The sequence below is a fragment of the Nannospalax galili genome, unplaced genomic scaffold (genome assembly GCF_000622305.1).
Source record: "Nannospalax galili isolate Female #2095 unplaced genomic scaffold, S.galili_v1.0 scaffold312, whole genome shotgun sequence".
Taxonomy (NCBI): Eukaryota; Metazoa; Chordata; class Mammalia; order Rodentia; family Spalacidae; genus Nannospalax; species Nannospalax galili.
The window spans coordinates 4,052,840-4,068,489 of NW_008335967.1; the positions used below are offsets into that span (position 1 = coordinate 4,052,840).

At 44.4% G+C, this 15,650-nt stretch overlaps 1 protein-coding gene across 9 annotated transcripts in view; it reads left to right on the top strand.

Annotated features, from left to right (window-relative positions):
- Positions 1 to 15,650, top strand: part of Atxn7l1 (ataxin 7 like 1) — a 250,556-nt gene that overhangs the window by 164,984 nt on the left and 69,922 nt on the right. The window contains exon 1 of one of the 9 annotated variants that reach the window (XM_017797548.2): positions 4,922 to 5,028. The exons of 7 other annotated variants lie outside the window; for them this stretch is intronic. The gene's annotated coding sequence lies outside the window, so the exon portion shown is untranslated. Of the gene's footprint in view, positions 1 to 4,921; positions 5,029 to 15,650 lie in introns of those variants that run through there. One more of the 9 variants, XM_017797547.2, reaches the window with a different exon arrangement.

The following is a 15,650-nucleotide window of genomic DNA, read 5'->3' on the forward strand; positions in this document are numbered from 1 at the left end:
AAAGCACTTGCCTAGCATGTACAGAGTCCTGAATTTGATCATCAGCACTGAGAGAGAGAGAGAGAGAGAGAGAGAGAGAGAGCGCAAATCTAATGCAGATGTATTTAGAGAAATATTTATTTCATTTATACATTTGAAACATATTGAAAACACACAACAAGGCTTCTATGCTTCATCTAAACAGATGAGATTCAGAACTAGCCTGCAAGGACTTTTAGCCTGGTTGTCTAGACTTCAGTCACCTCATATTTATTGACCTTTACTATAAAGTCATTTTTCAAACTCTAGTGCAGTCCTAAGTCTGGCTGAAATTGGCACTCTCCTCAAACATTTAAGGGCTCTGGTCTGATGTGTAAAACTCACCCTGTGATGTTCATTACAGTGACTTGAGGGATGGCTCCACATCACAAGACAAGGACTAAAAGCTGGTCACCGGTATTAGGCAGACTAGCTTGGTCTTGTGAATCCAGGAGGCAGAGCTAACGTGCAGAGTATTGAGCCAAGTGCTATCCCTGACTAGAACAGGACAACCCCAGTGACTAGAACCCAAGGGTTCAAGCTGACCCTTCAGTAGCCACAGACACAAACATGAGAATCTTGCTTTTCTGTCTCCTTAGACCTCCAACCTAAGACCTGCTTTCCTCATATCCAGACCATGTTTAAAAGACAAGTCCAGTCTGCCTCCCCTGTACATTCGCCCTTCACTCTTAGTATAAATCCCAGAGCCATCCTGCTTCATTTCCATCATTGCCACCATCCTCCAAGGCCTCGAAGTGCTGAGCCCACCGGCATTCCCCAGTGTACCTGATGTGACATTGGGAGTGAGCAACGTTTTCCTGGTCTGTGATGGAGCTGCCCTTGTGAAGTTCACCAGTACTGACTGCAGCATATTTCTGCCCACAGTCCACACAGCTCTGCTGGTCCACTTCTACTAATTTGTGTTACCAGCTGTGTCTCATGGATTTCTGCAAGTTATAATTTTTTCCACATTTATTTATTTATGTGCCTGCTATGGCCCGTGTGTAGAGGTCAGAGGATGACTTACAGGTGTCAGTTCTTTCCATTCCACCCTTGCTTCTGGGGCAGAAGTTAAACTTGGTGGCAAGAGCTTCTACCAGCAGAACCATCTTACCAACCCAATTCTAATTTTAAATTGCCTGCCCTGTCGTCCCTAAGTCTGACAGTGCTTGTCAAAACATACACCCTACTTTCAGGTGTTACAATATGGACTCTATGCTTAGAAGGAGTCACGAGTTACCTGGAAATACTCACTTTGTATCTTGTAAGCAAACAAGTTTTCCGATCTACCCAGTGCTCCTATTCTTTCAAGTAGCATGGATGCAAATGTCATGTGGTTACCAAAGCAACCTCAAATAACCCCCTTCAAACTGAGTGTTTACAAGCCACAAGAGGCACCACGTATCCATCCTACATAGCCACAGAGCCTTCCAGCCAGTGGGAACATGTAGATTTGATCTTTCTCTAGGACCTGCCCTGCTCAGCTAGCATTCAGTATGAAGTCCAATTTATACCCAACTTCCCTAGCTTTCGGTTCTATGGCTTTTTTGTGTTATTTCCAGAGAAAGATAGATTCATAAGGAGGTAACAAAATATTCTAGAGCTTTCCAATCTTCATCTCCTAACCAGCTTCCCTCCTGCATTCTGTAGTAAGTGTCCCAGATGCTGGCCCTAAGTCTTCAGTTCCTACCAACCATCCTAATTTATCCCTGTGTCAATGCAGAAACACAACTAGCACCTCAAAGTACATAAAAGCTAGTTTATTCTGGAGCCAACTATAAGTGACCATAGCCTGGGAACACAGATTCAGGTTTTCTCCGAATACATTTTCCAGTATAGTACAGTTCTATGAAGCAAGATACTTTTCAAATACATTGGTGGAAACCAGGCAGACAGGTCACATCAAATCTGGGAAATATCAGCTATAGGCCTCAGATGCTGTCTAAGGCCATTCTTAGCCTTTTGGTTGGTGGGAACTAGGGATCTGTTTGCACATTTCAAAGGATTTACCTAATGGTCATAAAGATGTTAGGTTTCATACAGAGGAGAGCAATAAATAACTACTAAAGGAGTTAAAGATGTCCCAAGATATTGTGGCACCACATCATTGAAGTTCTAGTTAATCAGTCCTATAGAAGATTCAATGTAAAGTGCAGTTCTTTCCAGGAACTTTCATCCATACCTACAAACCTCCTGGCCATCTACAGCACACCATTTTCACATCCTGTAAGAGGGATAACCAAACCTTGAAACAAACCTGCTTGGGGTGACCTCATAATAGTGATATGTCTTCCCTGCTTAAGTAGTAGGTGGTTCCACTTGGCATGAAGAAGGGGCCATCATGATGGACACTTTTGTATCATCAGTTGCTTTCAGTGGTCTCTATGGGGCGGGGGGGAACTCAACAAAGTTCTGTCTTTAAACCCTGTGATGAAGAACAGACCCATTATGCTGCCTATTAAGCCAGATTCCTTCTGCAGGCAAGAAGGTACGCCCTGGACATCCAGGCCTCCTAACATGCAGCTTTGCAGGGCTGCTGGGCTACTCCTTTCCATGGTTTTCTTAGACTAGGAATGGAGCCAGGGGTGGCATGTGGGTGAACTGATCAGATGAAAGAGTACAAATTAGGTGGAGAGGGTTGTCTTCCATTAATAGCTCTGGAGCACAGATATCCAAAGCTTGCCCTAGCACAGAAACAAAGTCTTTGTATGGTGTGAGACTAGAAGGTTGCAAACTGCTACAGAAAAGCCATTGAGACAGGGAGTATTAAGTAAATCAAGGGCAATCTTACAACTTTATTGACCTTTTTAGTTCTATCGTTCCATTTTCTGGAAATGTGATAGAGACAAATAAGGAGACTTGTGCTAGTGTTGGAAGGTCAAATCATGTAGCCTCCCAAATCTGTTTACTTATCTGTGAAAATGGGAATAATAGAAAGCATGCTGCTTTTAAGTGCTTTGCAAGGGGTTGAGGGTGTGGCTCAGTGTAGAACATGTGCTTAGTATGTGTAAGCCCTTGGATTCAAAAGAGAAGGGTAGAAGGGAGAAGGGGAGGAGAGGAGAGGGGAGGGGACAGAAGGGAAGGAAGGGAGGGGAGGGGAGGGGAGGGGAGGAGAGGAAAAAGGAAAAAGGAAAAGAAAGGGAAGGGAAGGGAAGGGAAGGGAAGGGAAGGGAAGGGAAGGGAAGGGGAGAGAAAGAAAAAGCATTTGTGAACCATGAAGCCCCACACCAGCAAATCCTCATGGACTGAGACCCAGAACTAGGGTGACAGAACCCCTTCCTGGGTACATGACCCTGGGAAAGTCTGAACTTGTTTTCCCTCTTGGGAAAATGGAGTGAGAATATCAGCTTCTGCCATCCATCTCACAGTATGTTTCTGAGGACCGGGGATTAAACCAAACCCAACTACAAAAAATCCTAGCCTATTCCACTCTAATTATTATTACACGCTGGGGTAACCAAACAGAATGTCTAAACGCTGGACTCTATTTTCTATTCTATACCCTAATTGGATCAATCAAGTCCTGTGATGTGCATATGACTTGCATCAACATTGATGTCTATCAAATTAGATAGATGAGGATAGGAAGGGAGGGAGGGAGGGAGGGAGGGAGGGAGATGGATAGGTAAATAGATAAATGGAGGGAGGTTAAAGTCGACCCCAGAATTTAATAGTAGATAGATGATGATGATAGATAGATAGATGATAGATAGATAGATAGATAGATAGATGATAGATAGATAGATAGATAGATAGATAGATAGATAGATAGATAGATAGATAGAGATAGATGAAAGGAGGTTTAAGTCCATCCCAGAATTTAAAACCTCCACATCTACACCTCAGTTCTCATGGAATTAGGTTTACTTAAAACCTTAGCTCCAAAATTTAATCTGGCTAGTTGTCTTTAACCTAGTGCTTGATACATTCTGGGGAAGAAATGGAATACCCTGTTAAGGGATGGAATTGTTCCTTTTATCTTATTTAGTCAGGAGAAAAGACTAGTCACTGTCACCATGGGGCATTGTAGACTCCAATTCTGTTTAGTAAGAAAGCTGGTCCCCAGCAGCCCTCATTCAAAGGGGAATACTGATGCAGTCCCCAGGGGCACCATCTGCTGCCAGTGCCTTTTGGCTTCCTGTGTGTGTCCATGGCCTTCCTGCACACAACAGGAAACTTGGAAGTCTCTTTCTTGCAGCTTAAAAACTTTGATCCAGTATCCTTTTTGCTGTATGGAATTTCCCAACTTCCAGACTCCCAGATGTGAACCAAGTCCTCAGCATTTATAAAATCTCTTAAGCCAATCTCCTACAAAAGATGCTTGAGAGGAAGCACTCAGTTCCTTCAGCGATAACCACAGTGTCATGTGATACCCCTTCTTCCCTCCCCCCACCTCCTAGTTCTCTCTGAAAACCACCCACCTACCCACCCCACCAATAAAGTAATTTGCCCTCTGCCCTTTATCTACCAACATCTACTTTTCCCTCAAGGTGGTAATCTTTTGCTTTTATTATTTAAGTTCTTTTTTATTCTTAATTGTTACCAGGGTTGCTTCAGGGCCTGCATAAACAGTTAACAAAACACTCATGAAAAGCAGCCGTTTCACTTTCCGTGCTTGTTGTTCTTGGCGCTGGGTCAGTTCTATGAACTTCTGGTGTCCAACTGGTAGGACCTGAAATTCTGTGTTTAACAAGTGCCTGTAGTCAAAACAGTTGGCGTGTGCAAGCGATAGAAGCTGGTATTGACTGCAACTGGTCAGCCGTCAGGTCATGCACCGTGCAGAATACGGAATCCCATTGCTCTGTTTTGTGGCGAGGCTTTTGTTGTTTAGTTGCTGTGGATTTTTCCTAGTTTCTCTTTTCTTTTTTTCTTTTCCTTTTTTTTTTTTTTTTTTTTTTTTTTTTTTTTTGTGATGGCATCTTTACTAACGTGGATCACTTCAGGTTCCAAAAGTACAACATGTTTACAGTCGTCGTAGCATCAGATTAAGTTGGCAGCTCGAGTCGCTCTGTAAGTGGTTTTAGTTTACATTTCTTCTTCTAGCAGGATGTTTTGCATAATTTTGCTGATCCTGGGTTATTTATAGACATTTTTTAAAGAAACGGGGATGCGTGAGAGTTTCTGTTCCAACTGTGGAAAGTGAAATTCATTTCTGCACTGACAGAAATGGCAGCGGATGTGTGTGCGGCATAGGGCCGTTATCAAGCTCTTGAAAATTAACCTCTGTGAGAGAGGTCATTTAATTACAACCCCCCAGCCTCCGATAGTAGATCCCCCTGCGATTGTTGTAGGACGTGTTGTTTTCCTTGGGTCGTCACAAACCGAGTAAAATGAAAGTGGTGATGCCATTTCCTCTGGGACGCTCTGTGGGGGTGGATGCATTGATTGGATATTGTTTCAAACCTCCAAAAAGAGTTTGCTATGGGTTGTTTTGTCAGACTCCTGGGAGCAGTGTCATCTGGTGACCTGCAGCAGCCTGCCAGGGAAGCCTGTTGGCAAGACTCAGGGTCATAGGGGAGGGGACAGAGGAAGGATGATCACAGGGAAGTTACTGGGTTGGAAAGTTTGTCCCCAACAAAATGACCGTGATTCTGAGATGTTGATAACATTTTAAGAAGACCATCCACTGCAGGGTGGCATGCTAGCTCAAGCATGATCTATCTGTATGATTATCTGACCTTGCAGGGCCCTGGGCAGATTTGAATGAGAACTCAAAAACTAGGCACATAACAAAATCCCAAGCTAGAATTAGCTCTCAGTAAAAGGGTTTCCCATAATATTTACTAGAACCATTGGCTAAAAATCGCACTGCTTTGCCTACTGAATGGCTGCGAAATTAAATCAGCCCATGATAGCATACCTAGAGCACCTCACGTCTCCCGGGCTGCTGCTCCTGGAATTTGCATGGGTAAGTAGCTTGCTCATCAGCATAATGAGTGTGGAGTCCCAGTCTAATGGTCCAGGAAAACTCTGTAAATGAGACACTTCATTGTGCCTCGGGTTAAATATTTTAAACTAAACAAATTGAAAAGGAGGGAGAAAGCCATCCACAGTATTCAGGCCTATGTGTGGAAGGCCTAGAGGAAGCAAGGTGCTTTCATCCCTCAAGGGAGTTCTATACAGACAGGTCCAAATGCCCTCCACCCCAACTCCTAAGTGATAAAGTACAGTTGAGACGGAAATTTCCAAGGGCGCAAACGTGACCATTAGGCCGGAACTTGATAACATTATAGCTACTTGAGTGCTGCCAGCAATGAATTTCTTTTTCTCCTCCATGTTTCTTGCATCCATATAAAAGTGTAAAGTTTTTTGTCTCCTCTAAACTCAGAGAATAATGACGAGGCTGGCTGGCTTTGTGTCTTTTACCTTTTAGTATGTGTCTGGTGCTTTCATGAAGGAGCTAGGAAGCTGGATACTCCATCAAACCTTCATCTGATTGTTGCCCTAGCCACACTGGGCAAGCTGATTGCAATACGATGTTAAGAAATTTTGTTCTAATTAGATTCAGTCTGTCCCCACCTGAGCCGTGAGGGTGGGAATCATATTTTTCCCCTTCGCTTACTTGTACAGTCTGTCAGGTATGGGTGTTTGAGGCTTATCTTTTGAAGGTCTCTGGTTTGAGGTATGTGTTGGTTCTGTGTCTCTTAGCCATCAATAATGACAGAGGCTCCTGGTTCACTTTTGCAATAACCTTACGGTCAACATGAATGAAGAGAGACATGAAAGGGCCATAGCAGCCTTTACATTAGAACAGAGACATGGCAACAGTGCTGAAAGGTTCCCAACTCATTCACCTTTTGGGGCTTTCCCAGTTCAATTAGCCAAGCCCTTACACTTGCCGTCCCTGGAAATATGAAGATGCCTCTCAGCTCTGTCTCCTAGAACATGTCACCTTCCCAGCCCCTGTAGATATCAGCCTGCCAACACACACTCCTTCCTCCCTTTGATTCCTCCCTCTATGACACAGCTCAATGGCATATCCACTGTTTGATTGCAATTATGTCTGGCCCCTTAGCGGCAGCAAGCATTGTGAGTCAACCTCTCTTGCCCCAGCAGAGTGGTTCTGCCCATTCCACACTCAGTAGGAAGCCTAGGGTCCAGGAGCCCCTTAGGACCAGTGCACCAGATGAAACCTGGAGACAAGGTAAATTCCCAGCCAGTGACATGATTGGGCCAGATGCTTGGAGTGGATTGGGGGCCACCTTCCCTGGCTACGAATCCACTCACTTCAGGGTCTTGTCTTTTTCTGGAACTGTTTCAATGACTTGCAGGTTAATAATAATCCATTAAGAGGTAAGAGTAAGAGGTAAACCAGGAGAGTAAGTTGATGAAAGGAGTTGGCTTCTGCCTGGCTGTGACCTCAAGTCATAGTGTTTCATCTGCTCCGTGTCTATACAGACTGCCTCCACCAGACTGCAGGGCACACAGGGCTTGCTGGTTGCCAGAATCTGGTTGTCCCCCCTACCCCTTCGAGTAGGAAGGACAAGGCATTTGAACTGTGATCATATTAGAGATTTGGAGTCCTTCACTCTCCAAACCAAACTCTATCTTTTCTTTCTGATAGGGTGACAGTGAGTGGCTTTGGAATAAACCATTTGTATTACTTTGCTGGGGCAAGAGGGTAAGTTAAACAACTGAAGCCTATTTCTTCACAGTTATAGAAACTGAAGTCCAAGATCAAGGTGCTAGCAGGGTTGGTTTCCCTTGTGAGGACTTTCCTTGAGCTCACAAATGGCCACACCAGGCTTGCTGACTTCTCACAGGTGTGTCATCTGAGTACTTATGTCCTTGGTTCCCTATCCTCTTCTAAGAACCCCAGTCCTAGTGGATTAAGGCCTTATCCTAATGACCTCAGTTTAATCACCTCTTCAAAGACTATTTCTACGTATGGTTACAATCTCAAGCACTAGAGGGTTAGGGACTCAACATGGGAGTGGCCTGACACTATTCAGTCTATAACACGTGAATGGTCTGACACTGTTCATCCCAACTAGTTAGCCTGGCCCTGTCTCAGCTCCCTTCAACAGCAGTCTCAGAACACTACAACACCCTCTATGTTGTAGAGATAATGAGCATACAAAGCCAGGCGTATCTGTGTGGATAATTAGACAAAGGAAACAGAGAACAGGAATATGTCTTAAAGTCACAGGAAAAACTTGATAGTGGCTATGAAAGTCTGGGTTCCCTTTCATTTATCCTGTGATAATTTTAGTGACACTACCAGCCACCAGTCTTAAGGGAAATTTCTTTGGGGGGAAGAGTAGTTTGCCAACCAATGCACTCCAGAAATCACCTGGCAGGCCTTCCTGGCCTCTTGTTCTAAGCACCTTTCTGGTCAAATCTACTAATCTGTTCATACATTCATTGGCATAATTCTATTAGTGTCTTGCCAACAATTACATATATTTGTTTGTTTTTTAATCTGCTCTCCCCTTCCTTGGAAGTTAGGAAACCTGCTTGAAATAGAGGATGGAACTTACTTGTCAGCCATTACCTCCCATTGTAACTACTGCTCTTTTCCCAGGGCCCCGGGGCTAGTTGTGCCGGCTCTCTTGCCTTCTTCTGCTGGAGGGCAACTTTGACACTGAACTGCTGGTAGGAGCCAACAGTTGACTTCAAATAGCCCTTTGCAAACTGTGACCAACATCTTTTCTTAGTAAAGATAATTCCTTCCCTGTAGATGCCCACATCATCAGTTAGGAAGAGAACAGTTTTCTGGAGACCTACCCTGAGAATGTCAGAGCCCACAACTTCTTAGAAACCACCACCTAGAATAGAAGCCTGGGGACTTGTGAGGGTCATGCTGCACAGGAACCATACTGGCCTTTTGTCCCTGCCAGACCGTGATGATTATTTGAGTCTTGGTCTCACAAGGGTGGTGATAAAGAGACAGCGTGTTCTGAAAGCTGAGGGGTCCTTGACAATTGTGGACACAAGTCCCATTTTTTTTTTTTTTTTTTTTTTTTTTTAGACAGGGCCTTACTATAGAGCCCTGGCTGGCCTAGAACTCTCTGTGTAGATCAGGCTGGCCTCAAACTCACAGAGATTGCCTGCCTCTGCCTCCAGAGTGCTGGGACTAATGGCGAGTGCCACCCTACCCAGCCCATCCCTTCTAAAGTCAGCCTGGACTCTGGTCTGCATGAGAGAAGAACAGCTGCTGTCAGAAAGGAGATGGGGTAGGGGGAGGCTGTTACCTTGAAGCCATCCAGCTGCCCTGTCCTAAAACCTGAGCACATATCTAGGTTCCTCCTTGGTTTGCTAGGCAGCTTGCCAAACATGGGTCAAAGGAAATGGCATTTTTGTTGCTGTTGTTATTTCTGTTATTTAGGCATAATCTTAGTACTATTCACTCATGTTTACATAGGCTGGCTCAGCTTTTAAGCCTCTTTTACCTGTCAGATCTCACTGACTCCTCCCTTGGTCCTGGAGAAACAGGTCTGGTAGTGTGAGTACAATGAGAGCACCAGGACTCAGACTCCAGCTGTTGGATGTCTGCATTCCTTCTGTCCCTTTCAGCTGCATAATGTGTGTTGATGGTCACTGGAGGCTAGATGGGGAACTAGATAGGCACTTTGTCAGTATAATGTTTCTTGTGGGGATAAATAAAAGGCTTTGATGGCTCTCTATATAGCCCACTGTATAAGCTTTACTCAGAGCAGGACTATCCTGAGTATTCCCTGTGTGTCACAGAATCACCCAGGGAATCCTTACCATGAAAACTAACCTGCCTTAAATGGCAAGAGGTCCAGTACAACCATACCTCAAGAGCACTATTCATAGGTCCCAGTCACTGGGACATAGATGGAGTCACACCCTTGGGCCTATCATGTTCACACTGTTCAGAAGAGTGGCACTGAGACTAGTTTTTCAAGTTTGTGGTAGGTTTAAGAAAAAGAAGAGATTTGCCGGGCATGGTGGCGCACGCCTTTAATCCCAGCACTCGGGAGGCAGAGGCAGGCAGATCTCTGTGAGTTCAAGGCCAACCTGGTCTACATAGTGAGTTCCAGGACAGCTGGGGCTACAGGGAGACCCTGTCTCAAAAAGACCAAAAGAAAAGAAAGAGATTCATCATGAATCAGGGTCCAGAAAGATCCTGACAAGGTGACAGTTTTAAAGAGTACCTGTGGGTCAACACAGCTTGACAGCCGTGTGACCTAATACTTAGATGTGGGACCGTTGTAAGAAATGAAACATCTGGACTGATTTTCCACTGCATTCGGGAGAAATGATTTCCGGAATGGACAGCACAGGAGCTGGGCAGAGCCCATGCAGACTGTGCTTCCTTCTGAATTCCACTGTGTGAGGAACAGTGGGAGCTAGAGAGAACTGAGGGCAGGCCAGGAGTAGAAACGAAGTTTCGTGAGAAATAGTTTTAAAAGGTGCTGGGAGTATTTACCCTGGAGAACAAGCTTTTGGGGCACATTTAGCAAAGTGCCCAATGAAAGAAGAAGTAGACCAAAGGGTTACAATGACTCTGTAGGGCAGGAGTGGGATGAATGTGTGGTTATTACAGTTCTGCGTAGGAAAGACAGTTTTCAGTGCTGTCCACTCACACCATTAGATGGTCACTGCTTTGGAGAGCAGCACCCATAGGATCTGCATGAGGCTGGCCTGCAGCCCTAGTGGTAGGGGACAGCAATGTCCTGGGAGAGGGTTCTTCTTGCGTGTTGAGAGTCTGTTAGTCTTAATTTCAAGCTGTAGATCTGAGTCCCTGGAGAGCAGGGAACACTTGTATGGAAATATTTGCCTGCTGTGTCCAGAATTTGAGGGCCACCGAGGACAGCTGTGTCTCAGGATCCCCTTTGTAAGCCAGTGGAGCGTGCCTAGGATGTCCGTGTTGTGATGGCACTGTTGTTATTTGAATCCAAATTTATTTTATCAAGCAAAGATATTAAAATTGAAAACACCTCTAGCAGTAATAAAGTCCAGTAACTACCAGTCATCATACTCAATATGTAATGAAAGGAAGTCTAACACAGGATGGTAAGGGGGATGCAAGCAGAGCAACCTGTGAGATATGTTTGTGTATGGTATTGCTTAAGGCGAAGTAACACTTCTTCATGGACCCAAATTGGCAGGGTTTAGGAGCTGCTGTCTTAGAGAACCTGTTTGCTGTCTCCTGCTGGCCTCCTTAATTACCTGAATTTAAAAATTACCTCCTTTACGTGGCTCCAAGCAGGGTTTTGAAGGTAACTCTCAGTTATCTTAAAAATGATGGTTCTGTTTATGGCTTGTCCTGGTCTTTACCTTCTGCAGGGATTTTACTGTTATTGCTATTGAGGTGAAATTCACACAACATAAAATTAACCATTCTAAGTGGAATAATTCACTGGCATTTAATACATCCATGTTGTGTAGCCAGTTCTATGTCTAGTTCCAACATGTTTCTTAACTCAACAATAAGACCTCATACCCATTAAGCAGTCATTCCTCCTTCCTGCCACGCACAGTGCCTGACAGCTTCTGATCATCAGTCTTTCTGTCTCTAGGGATTTGTCTCTTCTGGACAATGCACATAAATGGAATCTAGTGTGCCTGACTTCTTTCATTTCACACATTTTTTAGATTCATCTATATTATAGCATATATTTCATTCTTTTGTATGACTGAGTGATATTTCATCATATGTATAGACCACAGTTTTGTTTATTCACTCACTCATTGGTGGGTGGTTCTACCTTCTAAATCATACTGTTTTCGTTATTTTTGTATTATTGGTCATATGATAACTCTATTCTTTGAAGAAAAATTTACTTGTGGTGAAATACACTTAAAGTTTACCATCTTAACTAGTTTTAATGTGCAGTTCAAAGGCATTCAGTGTATTCATATTGTTGTACAATCATTGCCACTAGCATCACCAAAACTCTCCTGAAAAATGAAGTACTTCATCTAATAGAGAACTTCCTTCCCTAACTCCTGGAAACTAGCATTCTACTTTCTGTATGAGTTTGACTACTCAAATACTTATATCAGTGGAATCCTACAGTATTTGCCTTTTTTGTGGCTGGCTTAATTCACTTAGCATGATGTTCTAAAGGCTCATCAATAGTATAGCATATATCAAAATTTCTTTCCTTTTCAAGGCTGAATATCACACTGTGATGGTTGGGGGAGTTATTATTATTATTACATTTGTGTATTTGGGGGGTGTGTGTGTGTGTGTGTGTGCGTGTGTGTTTGCCTGAATGCACACCCCAGTACATTCATGTGGAGATCAAAGAACAACTTTTAAGAGTCAGTTTCACCATAAGGGTCATGGGGATCAAACTCGGGTAGTCAGCCTTGGCAGCAGGTGCCTTTACCTGATAAGCCATCACACCAGCCCTTGATGTTTAGTTTTAACCGTCAACTTGACAGTCTAGATCACTGTGGAAGAGAGTCTTACTAAGAGATTGTCTACGTCAGTCAGGCGTGGTGGTACACACCTTCAGTCCCAGCACTCAGAAGGTGGAGGCAGGCAGATCTCTGTGAGATCGAGGCCAGCCTGGTCTACATAGTGAGTTCCAGTGAGTTCCAGGCCAACTATGGCTACAGGAAGACCTTGTCTCAAAAAACCAAACAAGCCGGGCATGGTGGCGCACACCTTTAATCCCTGAACTCGGGAGGCAGAGGCGGGCAGATCTCTGTGAGTTCAAGGCCAGCCTGGTCTACATAGTGAGTTCCAGGACAGCTGGGGCTACAGGGAGACCTGTCTCAACGCCCCCCCCCCAAAAAAAAAAAAAACAACAAAAAAGTTGTCTACATCTTAGGTTAGCCTATGGGCATGCCTGTGGGGGATTATCTTGATTTTGTTGCTTGGGGTGGGAAGAACTGCCCACTGTGGGTAGCACCATTCTCTAGGCAGGGAACCCTGAATTGTATGAGAGTAGAGAAAGCCAGCTGAGCCGTAAACATCCATACATTCATTGTTCTTTGTTCCTGATTATGAATGTGATATAACCAACTCGGTCAAGTCCCTGATGCTGTGACTTCCCTGCTATGAGAGACTGTATCCTGAACTATGAGCCAAAATAAATCCTTCCTCCCCTAAGTTGCTTTTGTCAGGATGTTTTAGCACAGCAGCAGGAAACAAAACTAACACACACACACACACACACACACCATATTTTATTCATCTCTGAATACTTTTGTATTTGCTTTCACATTTTGGCTCTGTAGAATGATGCTACTTTGGACATGGATGCACATATATCTCCCTGAGGCCCTGCTTTCCGTTTTTATCAGTATATACCCACAAATGGAAGTGCTGGATCACATGGTAATTCTATTTTTAATGTTTTAAGGAACCACCATGCTGTTTTCCATAGTAGCTGTACCATTTTACATCCCAAACAACAGTACACAGGGCTCCATTTTCTCCTGGCCCTCACCAACTCCTATTATGCCCCCCCCCTTTTTTTTTTTTTGGTCTTTTTGAGACAGGGTCTCCCTGTAGCTCCAGCAGCCTGGAACTCACTCTGTAGACCAGGCTGGCCTCGAACTCACAGAGGATCCGCCTGTCTCTGCCTCCCCAGTGCTGGGATTAAAGGCATGTACCACCACACCCGGCTATGCCCCTCTTTTTACTAGCCATCCTCAGGTGTTTTGATTTGCATTTCCTTACTGGCTAATGAGGCACACGCTCTTGTTAGCCATTTGTTTATCTGCTTTGCAGAAACGTCCTTGGCACGGTTTTGAATTGGGCTGCCCCTTCCTGTTTTTGTGTTGGGAGTACAGTTTCAAACCTGCTGCTCCTCAGAAGCTAGAGCAATGTAAATTTTGCATCTTATTATCTTAAACCACCTGTGTGCTGAGTACTTAGTCCATCTACATATTCTGTGAGTGTCTGAGGTAAGGAGAGAGAACAGCATTGAGAGGGAGGGCCAGGGCTCCAGAAGAGCCAACTCTAGGAGAGCTGCCATAGGAAGTGTCCACTCCTGACCTCCAGGTCTTCTTGGAACTCTCAGCAGAGATACCAGAAAAGCTGTTAACTTCTGACTCTGGCCAGACTCTGGCTTCCAGGCCACAGGCCTGCTATCATCTGTAATTCTGTTAAGCATTGTCCCCTGGGTGGGGACAGTAAGCTCAAGGAGCCCTTGACCAGCCAGCCTAGGGCCTGGAGGACAAGGCTCACAGCCTAACCCCTGGGAGCAAACTATCTCCAGCCAAAGCTACAAATGACCCAGAAAGGAGGACTGGCCAGTGGATGGTCAACTCATACCCAGTCAGCCATACCAACTCTATTCCAAGAAGAGAGCAGTGGACACTGACCAGCTCAGTTCCCAGCAGTCAGAAACAGATTAATTCTCCCTAATTCTGAGAAGAAGCTGTCTATCAGAGCTGGAAAGGATGCCAAGAACCCAGAGGCCCAAAACCATGCTGTCATTGAATGCTCCCACAGAGACTGGCAGCCCCTAGCTCTGATTACATGGTCAAGAGGTGGCTCCTGCAGCATCTGCCTAGATTGTGGGCATCCTGTAAAATGATCCCACTTCCCTACAGTCTGATCATCTGAGTCTTGGAAAACTTTTGTCTCTCAGAGAGTTGCTTTCAGAGTCCCTTACTAGAAGAGACACGCTCACTTGGAAGTGACTTGAGGTTCATCAGGTAATAGCCAGGTTTTATAAAGTCTTATTGGATAAGCCACAGATGATGTCCTAATGGAAGAAAAAGAGGTCCAAAATACACTTTACTACTCATTTGTTGTTTTGTTTATTTTTTTAATTTATTTTTAGGTAGTGTTGGGTATCAAACCCAGGGTCTTATATATGTCAGGCAAGTGTTCTGCCACTGAGCTACACCCCAGCTTCTGCTATTTTGCTTTTGTTTCACTCTGCTTTTGTGTTTGTTCAATTAATTATAGTGAAATTCACATGACAGTTGACCATGTGACAGCATATGGGGCTAAAGTAGAACTCAGTAGTAGATCACACACTTCACATATACACAAGGTCCTCGGTTTAACCCAGACACAAGAATAAAGCATACAGTTCATTGTATACAGTCCATACATTCAAGCTTTGTGTGGCCATCACTCCCAAATGACATCTTGTACCCACTGCCCACCTTCTTATTTTCACAGCCAGCCCCTCTGTAGTTTTGCCTATTCTGGGTATTTCATAAATATAAAATCATATAACCCATGGCCCCTTGTGAAGAGTTGTTTTTGAAGAGATGGCCCCTCTCCCACAAGTTGACTCTTTGCTACAATTAGGAAATAATTCCTAATATCTAATATGGGAGCCAGATGTGCTGACACACAGCTATAATCTGAGCACTTGGGATTGGACTCAGGACTATCAGGTGTTCAAGGTCATCCTCAGCTACATAGTAAGCTCAAAGCCAGCCTGGACTGCATGAGAAACTGTCTCAGAAAAAAATAAGTATCCAGAATGAATGAAAACTCTTCTCTGAAATTAGTAGTTAAACTGTCCCTCAGACTATTTTCCATTTGTGACAATGGCATCTGTTCTCTTCAATGCACATGACCTGGTGGGCACTGCCCTTCAGGATGGGCAGCTGTATAGGGAGGGATAGCAGAGAGGCTGGAGGCATCTTCAGGCCACCCAGGACCCAGGCAGAGGTAGACAGCCACTCCAAGAGATACCTGGAGAGTGGTCATTGCCCTAGGAGTTGCAGGAGGTCCCCTC